Raw genomic sequence first — 10,116 nt, forward strand, 5'->3', positions numbered from 1 at the left:
TTTCTGCTACTACTTCTGCTTTTTTGCTTACTTCACTTTCCCTGTATATACCCATATTTGTATGTGTTATTGTGTCTTTGTGTTTTGTCTGTAATAATGCAATTATATTATACGTGGGTTTTATTAGCTACTTATTACGTATTTCACAGTACACAAATCTCTAATAAGAAAACAGTTATCATTTCATTATTCAACATATCAACATTATGAATATTATACCTTCATCATGTATGCTGCGCACAATGCCTATGTTTCTGCATGAGTACCTTAGTATATTGGATAGTACGTCATAATATAATGCTATTTATATCAATGCATCGCTTAATGCACTAATTAGCTCTTGAGATTTATTCCAATAATCTTTGACACTTTTTTCTCAACATTATAATAAGAATCCCTTGTACAGACATTTCATGAAAAGTAAATGCACATGTGATGTTATAAAGTGATGTCATCAATAACATTTGTGATGTCATCTTTGATGTCGTGGGTGTTAGTCTTAGCAGTGCACAGTGGTGGCGCGAGTTATGGTTGCTTAGCTTACCATAACTGGCGAATTTCAGGGGGTTTTCGGTTTTACTTGTAACCATAATGTCCCTTTAACAAAGTTGTTTCACTGAATATATATATATATATATATATATTATATATATATATATATATATATATATATATATATATATATATATATATATATATTACACGGCCCGCAGTAGCGGCTGTGTAGTTATGGTTAAGTTGTTCAACCCATAGGAATACCACTTTTTGGGAGGCTTATAACTTTGCTCCCCCTGGACGAAGTTGAATGAAACTTTGCAAAGAAAAGTGTATGGGATGCTCTGAACTTTTTTTGGGAAGATTGGTGAGGTTTCGTCCAGGGGGCCCAAACTTATAGGGGGGTCCCAAAAATTGTTTTTTTCCATAGACTGAATGGACAAAAACTTTGCACATGCTTACAGCCCAAACCGTTGGACGGACTTTCATTAAACTTGCGGCAGGATTGGCGGTTTGGTCCGGAAAGCATGCTTTTCTCAATTTGGTGAAAATCTGTAAGATCTGATTGGCCTGCAGTGTGGTGTGATGTCGGTGGACATTGGACGCGGCTGGTGGTTGGCTGAAGGGTAGTGTGATGTGCATCATAATTTTGGGTAATGCTGCCATGTTGTATCTGAGGATAGTGCAGCGCCGAAATGGTCTGCTAAACATGCTTTGTGTCATCTGGTGTTGAGAAGAGGGGATGGAAAGGGGGAGGGAGTGAGAAGTGGTTCATCTAATATATATTTCTTATTTGGAAGAAGACAGTGGTGTCGCAGCAGTATCTGTGCGTGCTGCACCATTCGGCAGGTACCTCCTCAGGCGAGTTCCTTGTGTGGTGAATGCAGGTAGTCTTCATTACGGCACAATAGAACCTGAGGTGACCTCTTTGTGTGGTGACTACTGGCAGGCTCAATGGCAGATGGTGCGTAGATGGCACATGACAGTTGGCAACCCTACTGAGTCAGGGGGTAGGCTACTGCATTTTCAGCAGTCCTATCGACTACGGATTTTGCAGTCCAAACCTAATGATTTACAAATGCAGCAGGCCTGGCTGCCGTATGGCTAGTGGGATCAAGGAGCAGCATCCTGCAGTGTACGGTGAGCTTGTTAAATGGGCAATTAATTTGATTGATGTGCTGCATGCCCTTGCATGACCCGTCAAACAGACACACCGTCTCTGCACTGAGCACAGTGAGGTTAAGTGTCTAGTTTTCACATGCGGTTTGTAGAGTTGGGGAAATGATTTCACCTATGTGTGACAGTCTCTAGTCAGTCTGGAAAATGACATTGCTGTTGCTGCTTGGTTACTCCCATACAAGTAAATATAAGGACAAGTAAGTTCACATCAGAATCTTCGGATCTCAAACAATGTCAGTAGTGGTTTAAACGGTTATGTGGCCACGTGGTGCTGCCTGAATAATTATCTTCTTGCTCCACATAATGAAGCTGTGCTTCTCCTTGTTGAAAGCATTCTTGTATTTTAGAATGTACTCATCTCTGTGAATGCTGATGGTACGGCTAATGTTGCGCCATCAACTCACCATAGTTTGCCTTCCATCCACTTATTGCTATATTTGAAGACTTTACCAGTTTTTTCGTGTGATTGATGTCATACATTATGCTGCAGTTCAATATATGCTAGAACCACTTGCCCATGTTCACAGATTAAGAGATATGGCAGCGCCAATGCACACTTTTTTTGTCATTAGTATATGAGACGTTGGAATTACACATTCGATTTATTATTGTACCCTGATTAGCAACCTGTTTTTGGTGGCTTTGTTGACAGGCAAGAAGGAGGCAACAGAGAGAGTGTTGGGGACGAGTTAAACTCATGGGCTTTCATTCCCAATGCATATGCAAATCCCTGGCCATGCTTTGCAATAGGTATTGTAATTACCGCAAGAATGTAGACACTGCTGTAATGTTGGATTTTTGACAAAGCTTACATTCACGGTTGAATTTTCCAGGGCCCCCCAAAAGTGTAAAAGTGAAGCAGCAGTGCTTATGTTTTGGGCCAGCTTTGTTTACATGAAACAGCAGTCTAAAACACATTTGAAAAGTAGATTTGGCTTGAGACATGGAAAACGATGGAACAATATTAACCCATAAACTATTTTCTTATAAAGTCAAAAAATATTCCAGATACCTGGTTACGTAGGGGCCGATTCATGGAACAAACGTGCACCGAAAATCTATGCGCAAGCAGGCGCAAGCAGGCGCAAGCGCGGCGCACGCGCACACGTGCGATTCATGGAAGTCCCTGCGCGTGTTTTCCTCTGGATGTGGCGCACAGGTCACTGAAACATCCTGAACGGCGTGCGCTACGCGCACAGTGAAAGCGCACAACCTCGGCGCACACACCAAAAAGGGGGCGGAACACGGGGCGTAACGCGCGGAATGGGGAACAATGCGCGAAAATAAGGGCGTAACTGGGATGTACTGCTGGGAAGCAGACGGAACGCCCACACGCACGCGAACCACACGTATTCTGGAATCGAATAGGGCAAATCCGCGCATGGCCAAAGACACGCACAGGCCTAAACACGTCCGCCACACAAAGGCAGGTGGTAGCGTCCCTGGGCATCACAAAAGCACCAATATACAGCAATGATGAATGTCCCATACTGCTATTGTGCCTGGGGCTCGCGTGAAGTTTTTCACGCGATCGGGCCTGGGGGAGCGGGCTATGTGTATTTCAGGGGTTCGCGTGAAGTTTTTCACGCGATCGGGCCTGGGGGAGCGGGCTACGTGTATTTCAGGGCTTCGCGTGAAGTTCTTCACGCGATCGGGCCTGGGGGAGCGGGCTATGTGTATTTCAGGGGTTCGCGTGAAGTTCTTCACGCGATCGGGCCTGGGGGAGCGGGCTACGTGTATTTCAAGGGTTCGCGTGAAGTTTTTCACGCGATCGGGCCTGGGGGAGCGGGCTACGTGTATTTCAGGGGTTCGCGTGAAGTTCTTCACGCGATCGGGCCTGGGGGAGCGTGCTACGTGTATTTCAGGGGTTCGCATGAAGTTTTTCACGCGATCAGGCCTGGGGGAGCGGGCTACTTGTATTTCAGGGGTTCGCGGGAAGTTTCACACGCGATCGGCCTGGGGGAGCAGGCTACCACTCACCGTCTGCCTTGCGTGTAGAAGAACGCGTAGCCAACACACGCTGTGAAGTAATAGCGTGTGAATCCCAACGGCTGGAAAACACATGCACCGCACCCCAGGAAAAGCACGTACAGAGCAATGTAAAGGCACGTGGGATCTACAAGCCCTGAAGGGAAACGCCCATGCGCAAAACGTCACAGACGCGCTTACGCTCTAAGGGCCTTTGGTCCAATGAAATCGCGTATGCGTGCTGACGCGCTTATGCGCTAAGGGCCTTTCCTCGAATTACATGCAAGATTTTCACGTGCCAAATGTAACGCTCACCTGATTCCCGTAGAGGCGCCGGTCTTGACTGGTCGTATACCGTATCTTCAAAGGTTATGTGTAACACACGGCTGGCTCTTTGGGCTGGACCTCTGTGCACTGTATGTCTGACTCGAAGGGTAAGATGTCTGCAGATAGAAAATATGGGATTAAGGAACTGGGTTATTGAATGTCTCTCTCTTCTTCCCTTTCTCTTCTCCTGTAGAACCCCAAAGTTTAACGCTCTCACCTTAGGTAAGTGAACGCCGTGATCTCCATCTTCCTCGGGGCAGGGTGCTGTAACCAGTTTCTTCACTGGATAAGGGGAGCAGGCCTCTTGACTTCAGAGGTCTGCTGTCCGTCGTTTACTGCACGAACGGTAAGTTTCGAGTAATTCTAATGTCTTTAAAGTCTTTAGTAATGATGTTTCTTGTTTTGCAGGGTTCCGGCGATGGCGGATGACGGGCTGAAGTGAGTTGAAGATGGAGCCCGGGTGATGAATAGAAGCACCTGGAAGCACGTAAGTAAGCCCTTGTTGCCTGCTTCACGATGCGCTCTAACTGTCTTTTTATTTTGCAGGTACAAGTTCGGAGCGGCTGCAGGGTGCCGGAATACCCACTGGGTTAGATGTGGAAAGGAGTAATGGCACGTGAGTATTAAAGTTCCCCAATGTCTTTAAACGCACCTTGTTTTGTCTTTCAGATGCGGGATGCAGCGCCGAAGGCCTCCGGAGCGTGCGAAGAGTTGGTAAGCTTTTGTCTTTCAGATGCCGGAATGCAGTGTGAAGACCTCCGGAGCGCACGAAGAGTAGGTAAGCCTTTGTCTTTCAGATGCCGGAATGCAGCGCAAGGCGTTGGTGACAGCCGATGGACCAGGTAAGTGAAGAGCTGTCACTGAAGACCGTAATGCTAACCTGTTCTTTCTTGTCTTTATAGGTGTTGCTGAAGACTGGATTCAGGATGGTAAGCCTTTTTCCTTAGGCCCAGGATCAGATGCAGAAGACACGATGAGCGTTCTGCTGCAGAGGATGTAGAATAACGCAAAGCAAGATTCATCCATCGGGTGTGGTTTAAATAGCCTCCTGTAGTGCTTAGGTGTCTCCTTCCACAGCCACGCCTAGGTAAGAAAAGAGTTCCTGCTTTCCAGAAGAGTTCCAGTGTTCTGAATCTAGGGAGTGGCTCCTGCCCCACCCAACAGGAAAAGTAGTTCCAAACAGAAGAGGATCAGAGGCTCAACTGGCAGGCAAGTAAGCAGCATGGTCTGCTGCAGGTAAGTCCATCCAAGCATTATGAGCCCGGCGCTTCCAGCGCTGGGACTGGGCATATTTATGAGCCTGGTGCCACTGGCGCCAGGACTGGGTCCAAAAGGTCCCAATTGGGACTGGTTGGCACTCGGAACCTGGGTTATGGATCTGCTTCCAAGGGAGTTGGGAAAACCCTGACCTTTTGGAAGCAGAGATCATGACAGTACCCCCCCTCAAGGCCCCTCCCAAACCTGGCTTCTCCGGGGGTTTTGGCTTGTCAGGAAATGTTCGGTGAAATCTTTTGATTAGGCGAGGAGCGTGGACATATTCAGCAGGTTCCCTGGATCTCTCTTGGGGGCCGTAGCCTTTCCAGTCAATTAGGTAAAATAGTTTAGATTTGGAGATCTTGGAGTCCAGAATGCGTTTGACTTCAAACTCGAGTTCTCCATCAACTAGGATAGGTTTTGGAGATTTAGTTAGTTGGGTTTGAGGTTGCACGGGTTTTAATAGAGAGACGTGGAAGACCGGATGTATCTTCATGTGCGGGGGCAAGTCCAACTTGACCGCTACTGGGTTTACTATGGTAGTGATGGAATAGGGACCAAGGTATCTTGGGTTGAATGTGCATGGCCCTTTTAGAGGTATATATTTGGTGGATAACCAGACTTGATCCCCTACTTGATATTGAGGGGCTTCCTTCCGATGTTGATCTGCTCCTTTCTTGTATTGTTCTTTAGCCCTTTGAAGGTGAGAAACAGCTTCCTTAAAGGCTTGGGTGATTGTAGAATGCAGGTAGTCTACTGCTGGTGTTTCAAGATCTTCGAGGGGATCCAACTCCGAGGTTCGAGGGTGACTGCCGTACAAAAGAAAAAACGGGGTTTTCCCAGTTCCCGAATGGACAGAGTTATTGTAGGCATATTCGGCTATCCAAAGGATGTCTTTCCAAGTTTTTTCAGTTTGTTGCAGCATGCAGCGTAAATACTGTTCCAGAGTTTGATTGGTCCTCTCGGTTTGTCCGTCGGTCTGAGGGTGGTGACTGGTCGATAGTCTCACATCAATTTGAGCCGACCGACAGCAACTTCGCCAAAAATGAGAAATAAATTGACTACCTCGATCCGAAATTAGAACCGAAGGAAAACCGTGCAGTCGGACGATGTTTTCGAGAAATTCTCGGGCCAGAGTTGCTGCTGTTGGCAAGCCTTTGAGCAGAATGAAATGCACCATCTTGGAGAATAAGTCCACGATTACTAGAATCGTATTGTATCAGGAGCATGGAGGTAGATCGGTGATGAAGTCCATAGCAAGCGTATGCCAAGGGCGAGGTGGGATGTCAATAGGGCGTAAGAGGCCTGCTGGTCTTTCCTTTTGACTCTTGTTTTGGGCGCATACTCCACAGGACATTATAAAGTCTCTGATATCTTTTTTCCAAGACGGCCACCAGAAGTAGCGCTTGATCTTTTCTGAGGTCTTGGCCATACCGGGATGTCCTTCCATTAAAGAATCGTGATAACAAGAGATTACTTTTTTCTGTAAATCTGTGCTGGGTAGGTATAATCGTTCTTGGAAATACAATAAGTTGTCCTTTACTGCAAAGTCCTTTCACTGCAGATGCCAATTCTGTATGTCTGCTGGAGTTACAAGTTGCCTGGCTTTATCCTTAACTTCCTCTATGGATTCTGTGGCGATTACACCCAGAATTCTTTGTTCGGGAATGATTGGTACAGGTTTAGGGTTGATCAAGTGTTCTTCCACTCCCATCCGAGAAAGGGCATCAGCTTTACCGTTCTTTGTACCAGGTCGATAGGTAATTATGAAGTCAAACTCGGCAAAGAATAATGCCCAACGGAGTTGTCTAGAGGATTGGGCTTTTGCGGTTTTCAAATATTGCAGGTTTCGGTGATCCGTCATCACAGTAACGGTGTGTCGGGCCCCCAGCAGATAATGCCGCCAAGCCTTAAAGGCAGACTTGATAGCCAGAAGTTCCTTGTCAGTAATCGTGTAATTGATTTCAGGAGGTGAGAATTTGCGGGACCAAAATGCCACGGGATGCAACTGATTGGTTACCGGGTCCTTTTGTGATAGAACTGCCCCCATGGCAAGGCTTGAAGCATCAGTTTCCACGATGTAGGGGAGTTCGGGGCGAGGGTGTTTTAAGATTGGTGCAGAGATAAATTTAGTCTTCAAATCCTGGAAAGCTTGTTCCGCCTCGGTAGACCATTCAAAACGTTTGTTTTTCTTTAACAAGGCAGTGATGGGCTGGACTATTCGAGAGAATTCGGGGATAAACCTGCGGTAAAAGTTAACGAAGCCTAACATGCTTTGCACACCTTTTACGGAGGATGGTGATGGCCATTTGAGAACTGCATCGACCTTCTTTGAATCCATACGCACTCCGCCAGGTGATAATATGAATCCCAAGAATTCAACTTCAGTCACGTTGAAAACACATTTTTCCAACTTAGCGAAAAGTTTGTGTTGACGCAATCTTTCGAGGACCATTTTCACGTGTTTCCGATGTTCAGATTCCGATGAAGAATAAACGAGGATGTCGTCAATGTAAACAACAACACACTCATCTATGAGCTCTCTGAGGACATCGTTCATAAAATATTGAAAGGCGGCCGGGGCATTGCAAAGTCCGAAAGGCATGACCTGATATTCAAATAGCCCATACTTGGTGCGGAAGGCCGTCTTCCATTCATCGCCCTCTTTTACTCGTACCAAGTGGTAAGCTTCTCTAAGATCCAGCTTTGTATATATGCATGCTTTTCTGACTTGGTCCAGGAGTTCAGGGATCAAAGGTAACGGATATCTATTCTTAACGGTGATCTGGTTCAGGGAGCGATAATCTATACAAGTTCTAAGGTCTCCTTCCTTTTTTGGAACGAAGAACAAAGCTGAAGAAGAAGGGGACTTGGAAGGACGAATAAACCCATTTGCCAGGTATTGATCCAGGTATTGTCGAAGGTGAAGGTTCTCAGGCTCGGTGAGGGCATAAATTCTACTACAAGGAGGAGTAGATCCAGGTATCAGGTCTATCTGGCAGTCATAAGACCTATGAGGAGGTAGAGAGTTAGCCTGATCCTTCCGGAAAACATCTTGGTATTCTAGGTATTCGGGAGGTAACTGGGGAGTCTCTGAAGAAATTGCTGCCAGTGCAACACCAGGTGGAGGGTGACAAGTAGAGACACATTCTGGAAACTGGACCGTTCTTGCTCGCCAATCGATCAGAGGATTGTGTTTCTCTCACCAAGGTATTCCTAGAATAATCTGAAACTGAGGGGCCTTGATCACATCGAACACGATCTTCTCATGGTGTCCATCTTGACTTACTAGCGTCACCTCTTGAGTGGTATGCGTTACTGGCCCGGAGGCTATCTCCGTACCATCCACCGTAGTAATGACGTCCTTTACAGCCTTGGGACAAAGAGTTATATTCATCCTCAAAACCATTTCATGATCCACATAATTGCCGATGGCACCGCTGTCGACGTAAGCTTCAATTGCATGTAATCGATCCGGATTATCAGGGCTAATGAGGACCATAGGTATCACGAAATGCGAGGTCACGGAACTGGTTTTCACGCTCGGCAAGAGGACCTCTATTCTTGTCGGGCGAGGTCGTTTCCCTGCTCAGAGTTTGTAACTTTGGTAACTGCAGCTCCTACTGCCTTCTTGGCAGGTTTCACCGGACAGTCTCGAAGAAAGTGCCCTGAGTTTCCGCAATAGAGGCATAATTTTCTCCTTTCCCGCTCCTTTTGTGTTAGAGGACCTTTCAGACCCCCTATTTGCATGGGTTCCCCGGAGTCTACTCCTTTGGAAGGAGTTGGCGGTTTGGAAAATACTCGAGCATCAAACTTGGAACGATCGGCCTTCCTGTTCTGCAGTCTGTGATCTATTTGAACGACTAAGTCTATATAGTCCGAACAATCTTGTGGGGGATTCACTACTTGGGCTAACACATCTTTGAGCTCTCCACGTAGACCTCTATAAAACAGGGTAATCCTTTTGTCCTCAGGCCATTGAGTTTCCACTATCAGTCTGTTGAAAGACGCAATATAAGCCAAAAGGTCTTGATTACCTTGTCGCAACGAAAGATGCTCATTGTCCAAGGCCTGCCCCTGTGAATGTCTTGCGAACAGTTTTTCCATACTGAGCTGAAAAGCTTGAAAATCATGGAGGACCGGATCATCTTGATTTACTAGAGGGATCGACCAGTCTGCCGCATTGCCAATAAGGTACGAAAGCACGAAAGCTACTTTAGCTTGATCAGTTGGAAAGGCTGCTGGCCGGCATAAGAAATGCAACCGGCACTGATTGATAAATACTGAAAACCTCTTTGGGTCACCAGAAAATCGTTCGGGCGGAGCCAGAGGTACATTACCAGGTAGGTTGATCTGCACTGGATTCATAGAGGATGTAGAAGGAAGATTTCCCCCAGATGCGGGTAACGGGGTCTGTCCGGCTTGTGACTGTAGCAATTGTCTAGCGAGATCATCTGTTCGCTCCTTGGAAATAATCAGTTCCCTTCTTAGAGCGTTCGTTTCCTGATGGGCTGCATGCACTTCTGCCCTTAGTTCCCCAAGTAACTGGGCTAGCTGGTCGGTATCCGAGCTTTCCATAGCGCCTGGACGGGAGTTTTGTGGTAGGCTTTGCGTTCTGTAACGCTCACCTGATTCCCGTAGAGGCGCCGGTCTTGACTGGGCGTATACCGTATCTTCAAAGGTGATGTGTAACACACGGCTGGCTCTTTGGGCTGGACCTCTGTGCACTGTATGTCTGACTCGAAGGGTAAGATGTCTGCAGATAGAAAATATGGGATTAAGGAACTGGGTTATTGAATGTCTCTCTCTTCTTCCCTTTCTCTTCTCCTGTAGAACCTGTAGGGTATTTTGTGGAGATTTGGGGCCTGACGGTATTTTATTACCGCTGAGAAA

This window comes from Ambystoma mexicanum, chromosome 8 (genome assembly GCF_040938575.1).
Source record: "Ambystoma mexicanum isolate Mex_15411 chromosome 8, UKY_AmexF1_1, whole genome shotgun sequence".
Classification (NCBI taxonomy): Eukaryota; Metazoa; Chordata; class Amphibia; order Caudata; family Ambystomatidae; genus Ambystoma; species Ambystoma mexicanum.